This window comes from Mustela nivalis (genome assembly GCF_964662115.1).
Source record: "Mustela nivalis genome assembly, chromosome: 7".
In the NCBI taxonomy this organism is placed as follows: Eukaryota; Metazoa; Chordata; class Mammalia; order Carnivora; family Mustelidae; genus Mustela; species Mustela nivalis.
Window position 1 is genome coordinate 95,688,806 of NC_139026.1, and position 11,405 is coordinate 95,700,210.

At 42.5% G+C, this 11,405-nt stretch overlaps 1 long non-coding RNA gene across 4 annotated transcripts in view; it reads right to left on the minus strand.

Moving 5' to 3' along the window:
* LOC309869488 overlaps positions 1-8,709 on the minus strand; it is a 30,354-nt gene extending 21,645 nt beyond the window's left edge. For 3 of the 4 annotated variants that reach the window (XR_014314204.1, XR_014314205.1, XR_014314206.1), the window contains exons 1-2: positions 8,329-8,680; positions 7,839-7,940 (exon numbers count right to left, since the gene is read on the minus strand). This is a non-coding gene — a long non-coding RNA (uncharacterized lncRNA). Of the gene's footprint in view, positions 1-7,838; positions 7,941-8,328 lie in introns of all 4 variants that reach the window. The other variant, XR_014314203.1, reaches the window with a different exon arrangement.
* Positions 8,710-11,405: the final 2,696 nt, after the last annotated feature.

Below are 11,405 nucleotides of genomic sequence, written 5' to 3' on the forward strand. Positions count from 1 at the left end.
TTCTTTAGATGCTCAGTTGGTTTTACATCACATGCTCAGGGCTGCCAGGAAATTTGGGCTTTTGTTTCTCAACTGTCAGGTCAAAGATGGTTGTAACTGCTGCATATGGATCTTTCCAAATCTACCTGGCTTGAATAAATATTAAAATAAGTTGGCAATCCTGGAAGAACCCGAAGCAAATTACAGAGGTAGGGTGGAGCAAGGAGGCTGAGGGTGAACTAGAAGTAAGAAGATTGGGTGGGAGGCTGAGTTAAACCTGCCTCGATAGGAATGTTGGTGATTAATCCACAGTGTCAACTCGGCTGCCTGCCTAACCGGCGCATTCTTCAGACTTGGTTCAGCGCAGAAGGCAAAATGGAGTCTCTGATGTCAAGCAGGGGCCTGGGTCAAGGAATGTCAAGCAGGTCAGACACTGCAGCTAGGGGATATCTCCAGGACCCACGTCAGCTGACACCCCAGAGTGATAACAAGCAGAACAAGGTGAGGTTGACAAAGACACCAAAACTGATGAAATCACTTTAAAAAGGGGAGAATTGGGGGAGCAAACTGTCAGACTCTTCGGACCTGATCCACCTATGTCTGAACTTGAAAAAGGCAGCTGCCACCCCAGGCTCTGCCCAAGAGATCTTCAAACAGAATTAAGATCCTTTGCTGCTTCAGTGTCAGACGCAGTAAATGCTGAGAGCTGACCCAGACCAGACCTTGGCCTTATCTCAGCTGCACGCACAGACTGACCTTGCGCTTGGTATGTTAACGTCCTGCACCCCTCTGTGGTCCCGTGGGAAAGATAGGCTAATGCAGGAAACTAGCACGTTAAGGAGAGCAACTACCACAGTGTCAGACCTTAGGAAGCTGGTTCTCTGGAGACTAAACCAGCCCGTTGAGAGTCTTAGGCTACCTGTGGTGTAGGAAACAAAGGCAGAGGGAAATATAGAGAGAATGAAAAGTCCTTATAACCTGCCTCCCACTGACAAATACTTGAATCAGTCAGAGTACAGTTCTTCAGGATGCTCACATCCGTCTTCATGTTAATGCCGTGCTAGAGGGAGAAACCACCTTAGTTTTGACAATAGCAAGGCCTCCAATATCCTGTGAGTCTTGTTTAGCCTATGAAAATCTTTTTGGAACTTCCCTTATCTTTACTTTCCCAACCCCCCAATATATAATCAGCTACTCCTCACAATCTGGGGGTACAGTTGCAGCTCTTCCTACCCAGGGGGCCTGTTCCCATGCTTGAATAAAACCACCTTTCTGCACCAAAGACATCTCAAGTTGGCTCCAGAACCCAACAACACTGCTCCTCAAAAAAACACACCACATGGATCAGAGCCCTGGCTGGGGCTCAGAATCAGTTCTTTTGAACCAAAGGTCAAAAATACTTGAGTAGGGCACCTGGGTGGCTCAGTCACTTAAGTGTCCCAGCTGGATTTCAGCTCAGGTCCTGATCTCCATCTTGTGAGATGGAGCCCCTGCTTAAGATTATCTATCTCCCTCTCCCTTTGCCCCTCCCCTCCTCTTAAAAAAAAAAAAAAAAAAAAAAAAAAACTTGATTGCTGGTAGGAGACGGCCTACAGTTTTCAAAGAACTTCTATGTTTAGTTTTCTCTGCCTTCTGGAGAAACATGGACCCAGACTTCCTTCCCCCTCAAGAGTGCTGTTTACCCTTTGGGGGTGAAAGGGCTACCCAAGGGTTGCCAGGTTTGATTTTATTTATTTATTTGTTTATCTAATTTATTTTTTTTAAGATTTTCTTTTTTAAATTTTATGATTTATTTGACAGACAGAGATCATAAGTAGGCAAAGAGGCAGGCAAAGAGAGAGAGGGGGAAGCAGGCTCCCTGCTGAACAGAGAGCCCAGTGTGGGGCTCAATCCCAGAACCCTGGGATCATGACCTGAGCCAAAGGCAGAGGCTTGACCCACAGCCACCCAGGTGTTCTGGTTGCCAGGTTTTATGATGCAAACTTTAACTCCAAGGTAGTGAGGGAACTTCCAACTATGGGATGAAGAGATCAGCAAACCTTTTTGTCCAAAAGCAAGTATAAAATTGGACAGAACTGTCAGAAGCAATGGTTTAAGTTCTCTGAAAATTAACCAAAGGTAAATAATGAATTGAGAATCATTTAGTCATGAAAAACTGCAAGCTCTTCAAATGAGATCAGCAGGAAACTGTGATCTCCTTGACTGGGGTCATTCCCCTATCCCCACTGGAGTTTAACAGGCAAGAAGAGCAGAGCTGCTTGGAAAAATTAGCATCTTTGTGCCCGAGGGGGCAGGCTTGATTTCAGGCAGAAGATGGGAATGCACACCACGGCCTTATCAGTAAGAGCAGCAAACTTTGTGATGTAGTTTTGGAACGTAGGTGAGTCTTGGTGGGTGAGGTCCGGAGCCAACCATCAAGAAAGATTCTTGAGATGTCCTTGGTGCACAATGGTGATTTTATTAAACCACAGGGACAGGACCCATGAGCAGAAAGAGCTGCTGCACTGGGGCTGTGAGAGACAAATGATGATATACTTGGGAGCTGAGGGAGGTAAGGAAAAGGGAGGTTTCCAAAGGATTTTCTTGTTAAAACACTCACAGGATACCAGGGGCCTTGCCATTTTTAAGGTAGTTTTCCCCTCTAGTCAGGCATTAACTTTTTTTTTTTTTAAAGATTTTATTTATTTATTTGACAGAGATCACAAGCAAGCAGAGAGGCAGGCAGAGAGAGAGGGAAGCAGGCTCCACACAGAGCAGAGAACCTGATGTGGGGCTCGATCCCAGGACCCTGGGATCATGACCTGAGCCGAAGGCAGGGGCTTAACCCACTGAGCCACCCAGGCACCCCTAGTCAGGCATTAACATTAAGAGGGTTGTGAGTTGCCTGCAGGAATATCACATGTGTCCCACCCAGTGGCGAAGGGGGGTTATAGAGTGTCATCTTGTGCTTTGCCCTCAGCTTGTGTTCTGCTCCCTCATCAGTAGGATGGAGAGAGGGGAAAACTCAAAGCTCTTCTAGCCTCAGTTTATGGACCCAGTTGGGGCAAGCAGAAGACCCACCAGAAATTTAGATGTGACGTCCTGGAAACAAAAGAGCCACTGAAAGGCTGGAAAAAGCTTTTCATATGTAGGTCTCTACCTAGAGTGCTCTTCACATGCACGGGAAGAACGGTGAACCGTGGGAGCCCAGCCGAAAGCTAAAGTCCGGCTCATTCAAGAACTGACTGAACTCTGAATGCCTTCCCAGGCTGTGACAGTGACAAATGACTCCAGACATTTCCAGATATCCTTTAGCAGGAATGGGGGAGGAATATTGCTCACAGTTGAGAACCACTGCTCCAATTATTAAGGAAATAACATTTTTTAAAAAGCCTTAAAAATGAAGAGTGGAATTAAAATGGTCTACTAGAAACTTTTTAACGTAAGAGATGGCAGTAAAGGAGGAACAGAGGAAAAATGATATAAGACCTCAAGAAAGGGGCGCCTGGGTGGCTCAGTGGGTTAAGCCGCTGCCTTCGGCTCAGGTCATGATCTCAGGGTCCTGGGATCGAGTCCCGCATCGGGCTCTCTGCTCAGCGGAGAGCCTGCTTCCCTCTCTCTCTCTCTGCCTGCCTCTCCATCTACTTGTGATTTCTCTCTGACAAATAAATAAAATCTTAAAAAAAAAAAAAAGACCTCAAGAAAATAAATTAATAAGAAAATATTATAAATTAAATGATAATAGAAATAGCAAAATAGAAAAGAAAATAAATAGCAAAGTGACAAATACAAATCCAATAACATTAAGGTGCCTGGTTGATTCAGTCGGTTAAACATCTGACTCATGATCTCAGGACCATGGGGTTGAACCCTGTACTGGACTCAGGGCAGAGTCTGCTTAAGGTCTTCTCCCTTTCTCTCTGCCCCTTCCCCCACTCATGTGCATTCTTGCTCGCTCAAAAAAAAAACCCACAACAAACAACATTAATAACTACATTATTGTAAGTGAACTAAACTTTCCAATCAAAGGTAGAAATTGTGAGACTGTATAAAAAACAAGACCTAACTATACAGTCTATAAGAGACATGGTTTTTTTTTAAGATTTTATTTATTTATTTGACAGAGAGATCACAAGCAGGCAGAGAGACAGGCAGAGAGAGAGGGGGGAAAGCAGGCTCCCTGCTGAGCAGAGAGCCTGATGTGGGCCTCACTCCTAGGACCCTGGGATCATGACTTGAGCCGAAGGCAGCGGCTTAACCCACTGAGCCATCCAGGTGCCCAGTAAGAGACATGTTTTATTTTTTTGTTTGTTTGTTTGTTTGTTTGTTCTTAAGTAAGCTCTACACCCAATTATGGGGCTTAAGCTCACTACTCCGGCATCAAGAGTTGCACACTCTACCAACTGAGCCAGCCAGGTGGCCCTAGAAGAGACATATTTTAGATTCCCAAACACAAACAGATTGAAAAGACGAAGATCAAAAAAGTTTTGCCATACAAATAGTAATTGTAAGAGAAGTTAAATAGCTGTATTAACCAACTTTAAGAATACAAATACTACTAGAGATAGAGACATTGTATAATGTCATTATACCTTTAGAAGGATAAAATTTATAATGTACATGCACCTAACAACTGACCCCCAAAATAACAGGAAGAAAAATGAACAGAACTGGAAGAAAAAACAGACCACTCAAGAATTATAGCTGTAGATTTAAGTGTTTCTCTCTTGAGTATTGATAAAACAGAAAATTAGCAAGATAAGGAGACTTGAACATTATCAACCAACTTGACCTAACCAATAGCTATAGAACACTCCACTCAACTAACAGAATAACTTTCTTTTCAAGCACACATGAAACATTCTCTAGAGTAAATAATATATGAGGCCATAAACAAAAGTTTCTTTTTTTTTTTTAAGATTTTATTTATTTATTTGACAGAGAGAGATCACAGTAGACAGAGAGGCAGGCAGAGAAAGAGAGAGAGGGGGAAGCAGGCTCCCTACTGAGCAGAGAGCCCAATGCGGGACTTGATCCCAGGACCCCGAGATCATGACCTGAGCCGAAGGCAGCGGCTTAACCCACTGAGCCACCCAGGTGCCCCCAGAATAACTTTCTTAAAACAAACAAACAAACAAACAAACAAACAAAAAAGAGTTTATTTATTTGTTGGTCAGAGGGAGAGAACACAAGCAGGGGTAGCATCAGGCAGATAGAGAAACAGGCTCCCCAGTGAGCAAGGAGGCTTAGGTGGGGTTCAACTGCAGGACCCTCAGATCATGACCTGAGCTGAAAACAGATGCTTACCTGACTGAGCCATCCAGGCGTCCCTAGAATAACTTTCTTTTCAAGCACACATGAAACATTCTCTAGAGTAAATAATATATGAGGCCATAAACAAATCTCAGTAAAATTTAAAAGACTGAAGTCATACAAAAGAGAGGAATTAAATTGGAATTCAACAAGAAAAAATTTGAAAGCACCCCAAATATTTGGAAATTAAGACACATCTGAATAATCCTTAGGGCAAAGGAAAAAAATCACATGGGAAATCAGAAAGGATCTTGAGTTGAGTGAAATGAAAACAAAATTTATAGCGTGCCACTAAAGCTGTGCTTATAGGAAGTTTTATAACATTGCATGTGCTCAGTATTATTAATAACAGGGAAGGACAAATTTTTTTTAGGAAAATGCAAATTAAAAGCATAAAGGGATACTACTGCATGCATAGCGGTGTGGCTATAACCCAAAAAACTGACAATGCTAAGGGCTGTTGAGGGTATGGAGAAAACAGAACTCTCACATATTGCACATTGCTGATGGGAATGTATAATGATAAAGTGTCTTTGGAAAACAGTTTGGCAGTCTCTTAAAAGGTTAAACATATCATATGATACAGCAGCTCCCCTCCAAGGTATCTACTCAAGAGAAATGAAAGCATGTGTTCACATGAAGGCTGTTTGAATTTCGCAGTAGCATTCTTTATATTAGTTCCAAACGGCCGTCACTGGTGAATGAAGAAAATGTGGTATATCCATATTATAGAATACAATTCAGCAATAAAAAAGAATGAACTCTTGAGTTATGCAGCAACATGGATAAACCCAAAAACATTATTCTAAGTAGAAAAAAAAGCCAGACACAAAAGACTACATGTTGTAGGATTCTACTTATATAGAATTTCTAGAAAAGGTAAATCTATAGAGACAGAAAACAAATCCATGAAAGTGGGAACTGATTTCATGTACAAGAGAACATTTTGGATGAAGAAAAATTTTTCAGTACTGGATTGTGTGATGGTTGCACAAATTGTATAAATTTACTAAAAAAAAAATTATTGAGTTATACAGTTACATAAAATTCAGTAAGTAAACTCTAAATTATATCTCAACAAAACTATTTTAAAACAAAGGTAAGTATCTCTATCCTGCAAAGGAAACGACCCGAAGACCAAAGCTGATTGATTCTTAGAAATGTCTCCAAACTCTTCTCAATTCTCTGCTGTTAAGAGAGGCCTGGGTTCCTAAGAAAAGGAGAATTCCTGGAGTCTTCATAGACACGTCCCTATTATCTGACCTAAAGATTCAGAAGTATAATTATTAAACCTGTCAAATACCAAAGACTAGAAAGGAAGAAGCTATTGCTAAAGATCCCCCAAAAGAATTGACTTACTCTGTGTGGCAGAGACTGCCAGCTTTCCCACAATATACATTCTCTCCTTTATCCACCATAATTGGATTTTTAGCTGAATCCATGGCTACTCAGAATGAGAACCACCTCCCTTGCAGTTAGGTCTGACAATGTGACTAAATTCTGGCCAATGTACTTGAGCACAAGCAAGATGTGCAAAATATCTGTGCTGTACCCTTACAGGATAGAGCCCTGTCCTTCTTTTCCCCATTCCAGCTGGCTAGAGCCATCCTGGACTGCTGGATAGCAGAGGGGAAGACTGAAAAACTTGGAGCTCCTGACAAATCAATAGAGAGAAGACGCCATACCATGCCAGGTTTTTCCATGAGGGAAGAAAGAAATACCTGTCTTGTGTAATCCGTTCTTAATTTGGGTGTCTGCAATAAGAATATGATCTTTGTATACAATCCAGAGGCTATCGAGTGTGTCAGTTATTTTCAAATGTATCCATTAACCATTCAGAAGTAAAGAAGAATGGGAGAGGAGGGAGGAGCGAAAAGAAGGAGAGAGTGGAGGCGGGGCAGAGATTTCTATCCAACATTGCCATCTGAAGCATTTTCTTGCTGAGCAACAAGGAGCCCACTATATACTTAGGGAAGACGGTTATGATTGGTAAACATCTCTTTCTTCATGTAAAGGACAACAGAAGCCAATGTGAGAAATCCCAGCAACTACTGAAGCCACTCTACCATGGGAGGAGAGGTTCCTTCAGGCTCCCAGTTCCAGATCTTAGCACAGAGCTCATGAGAAGCCCCTATAAAGAGGCACCCTAGGTCCTCTTCTTCTGTCTTTTGGGAACTTAACCTCTCTCCTGGTTTTCCCAGGACCCCAATTCCTGCAGCTACTTGCCAACAGTTTCCTTCTTTTTTGAGTTCACAGTAAGACTGCTAGACACTGCAGTAGACAGAGGTCCAAAGTCCAAGAAATTAGGTGGATTCAGAATGGACAAATGAAATTTGGGAAAGATCAGGAGAAGAACTGCCTTTTTCCAGAAACTGCTATGGCTCCCCATTGCACAGAAGACAGAATACTCATTCTCTAGCTTGACCTGTGACTCACTCACCAGGTCCATTATCTGACTCTATCTCTCCATTTCAAAGTTTTTCACGTACATTATCTCAGGGATGCTTTATCACAGTCCTACTTCACTGGGAAAAAACACTGGATCACTGAGAAGTTAGATGACTTACCTGAGGTCACACAGAGTGGAGCTGGAATGTTTTGCAGGTATCCAGACTCCAACTCCCATATGCTCCATTGTACCAGCATGTGCAGGAGCTCTGGGCAAAGACCTTGAATGTGGACAAGCAAGACCCATTAAAAAATGTTCCCATGATCTGACGTGAAAGAAAACTTTTTTAAACAGGACGTAGGGTATATAAAACATTTTTATAAAATTATGAAGTACTATACAAAGATTACTTGTTATTAAATAGTTTTTACTAATAGGAAGCATGTTTATATACCTATGGCTACATACCATAGACTATGACTAAGTAGAATTAGCTGCTGTCTTGGATCCAAATCATTGTTCTTTTCGGCCAAAGTAGGTAATTAAGAGCAAATTTTACAATTTAATAGTGTCTCTCTCTTATTTAGCAGGCTGGTGTCATCTTCTCATGGGACCAGTATTTGGAATAAGAGGACATCTAGATTAAGAGAAATATATCTATGTCCTACCTCGGCCCTCACATACTCCTTCCCCCACTGGGTGGCTGCAGAGATGCTCTCTGTCTTAGGGAGGCCCAGGACCACCGACTCCTGCCTCTCTGACGTCTGGCCTCCCAGCTGCTGGACCTTCTTCTCCTTCTGACACACAGCCAGCGCCCTCAAGCCTCACAGGTCCAGTTGCCTGACCAACAGGTTCCTGAAGCACGAGTCACACATAATAATTAAGCCATTGTTGTCTTGGATGTGGCCAACCCATCACCTGCCTCTTCTGGTACTGGTATGGAAGGTGGTAGAACCCTATGGGGGCATGGGGGGTGGAGTGTGTGGGGAGGGTGCTCCTCATTCTTCAGTAGAAGGAGAAATTCAGACCTCTCCTTCTCTGGCAAACTTAGAAGAGGTGGCATTTCTGTCCTTATTTTGAAAGGCTCTTGAAATTGCACAAGACAGGAGATTTCACAAGATTTCTAAGGAGAGTCTCAATTCTGCCTTTGAAACTGTTTACTTCCAGTTCATTTTCATATCCTGGTTGAAACTTGCCCCTGACTATTAAAAAAAAACACACACAAACAATTTTAAAGATCCTTATACCTCCTGCTCCTCTGTTGGACATTGCCAAAGGAACATTTTGTTTGTTGCTCCAAGTTTGACATTAAAATTCTCTGTATCCATTTGCTCTGGTCCAGTTGCAGTATTTACACTTTTGTTGTTCACGAATGTCTCAGACAGTCTGGCCAGGTGATAGTTCAGTGACCAGGCCAGCCCCATGATACTCTGGATGGTGCTCTCTCCTCCCACCTCCCCCAGCTTCTGGGTTGAGGTTCACTGGACATCAGAGAGCTTGCCAAGCCTCAGGGGAAAGTCCTGCAGAAGAGGAGACCTATGGATGACAGAGGTTCCTCTGCCTTCACAGGGAAAATCCTGGAAGAGAGGCTCAAGCAAGGCTGGTTAAAAGATGTTAGGAGAGGTTTCCAAAGGTTCATGGGAACAGAAGCAAGCCACATCACAACTCCTGGCTAGAAAACCCTGCTCCAAATGTGTGGGCACAGAAATGTTCCCTGGGATGAATAAACAATGACACATTCAAAGATAGGATTTAGAACTAGAAGGACCTGTTCTGCCAGTTGCTTATAGGGTATGTAATTATTCTCTCTGAGCCTCTAGTTTCCTCATTAAAACTGGAATAATATCTATGAAGCTTCTTGTGAAGATTAAAGTGCCTAGAACAGTGCTTGGCAGGTAGGAAGCACTATATAAGTGTATGCTCTTGTGTGGGGGCTGGAATCCTGACTACCACTTGTTAGCTATATGACTTGGGCAAATGACTTAATCTCTCCAAACCTTAGTTTCCTCCTCCATAAAATAGGGGTAACATCAAAGGGCTTGTTAGGAAGATTAAATTAAAATTAAAACACTAAGCACTTAAAGCACTGAGTGCTTGGGATTGAGAAATGTCTGATAAATGTTAATTATTTCTATTTCTATTATTTTATTGGTATTTTTCTCTCATCATATCTACTCTTGCTCCTCCTGTATCCCTCCAACCAGATTCATTCCAACTAATTCCCCAATGGCAGCAAAAATGATCTTCTTTAAAAATAAGTAGCCTCAAGGGGAACCCTCTTACACGGTTGGTGGGAATGCAAACTGATGCAGTCACTGTGGAAAACAGTATGTTGGTTCCTCATAACGTTAAAAATAGAACTACCCCATGACCCAGCAATTGCACTGCTCGGTGTTTATCCGAAGGATACAAATATAGTGATTCAAAGGGACCCATGCATCCCAATGCTTATAGCAGCAATGTCCAAAATAGCTAAAATATGGAAAGAGCATATATGTCCATCAACAGATGAATGGATAGAGAAGATGTGTATACATACACAATGGAATATTACTCAGCCAACAGAAAGAATGAAATCTTGCCATTTGCAGTGGTTCAGTCAGTTAAGCCTCCTCCCTTCTGCTCAGGTCATGATCCCGGAGTCCTGGGATCAAGCCCGTAATAGGGTTCTCTGCTCAACAGGAAGTCTGCTTCTCCCTCTGCCCCTCCTCCTGCTTGTACTCTCTCTCACAAGCGCCCCCCCCCAAAATAAATAAAATCCTCTTTTTTTTTTTTTTTTAAAGATTTTATTTATTTATTTGTCAGAGAGAGAGCAAGTGAGAGCGAGCACAGACAGACAGAGTGGAAGGCAGAGTCAGAGGGAGAAGCAGGCTCCCTGCGGAGCAAGGAGCCTGATGTGGGACTCCATCCCAGGACGCTGGGATCATGACCTGAGCCGAAGGCAGCCGCTTAACCAACTGAGCCACCCAGGCGTCCCTAAAATCCTCTTTTTTAAAGATAGTTTTTTTTTTTAAGATTTTATTTATTCATTTGTCAAAGAGAGAGAGCACAAGTAGGGGGAACAGCAGGCAGAGTGAGAAGGAGAAGCAGGCTCCCCACTGAGCAGGGAGCCCAATGCTGGATTGAGCCCAATGGGATCATGACCTGAGCTGAAGGCAGACGCTTAACTGGCTGGGCCACCTAGGCATCCCAAGTAAGTAAAATCTTAAAAAAAAGCAAAAGCAAAAGCAAAAAAAAATCTTGCCATTTGCAATGATGTGGATGGAACTAGAGGGTATTATGCAGAGTGAAATAAGTCAGAGAAGGGGTGCCTGGGTGACTCAGTTGTTGTCTGCCTTAGGCTCAGGTCATGATCCCGGAGTCCTGGGACGGAGCCCACACTGGGCTCTCTGCTCAGAAGAGAGTCTGCTTCTCTCTCTGACTCTCCCCCCTCTCATGCTCTCCCTCTCTCACTCTATCTCAAATAATAAAAAAAGAGAAATAAGTCAAAGAAAGACAATTATCATATGATTTCATTCATATGTAGAACTGAAGAAACAAAACAAATGAACATAGGGGAGGGGGAAGAAAAAATAAGATAAAAACAGAGGGAGGCAAACCATAAGAGACTTTTAAGTATAGGAAACAAATTGAGGGGAGGGGATGGTGGGTGGAGGGTGTGGTAACTGGGCGATGGGCATTAATTTTTTAAAGATTTTATTTTATTTTTTATTTATATTTATTTTAAGATTTTATTTATTTGAGA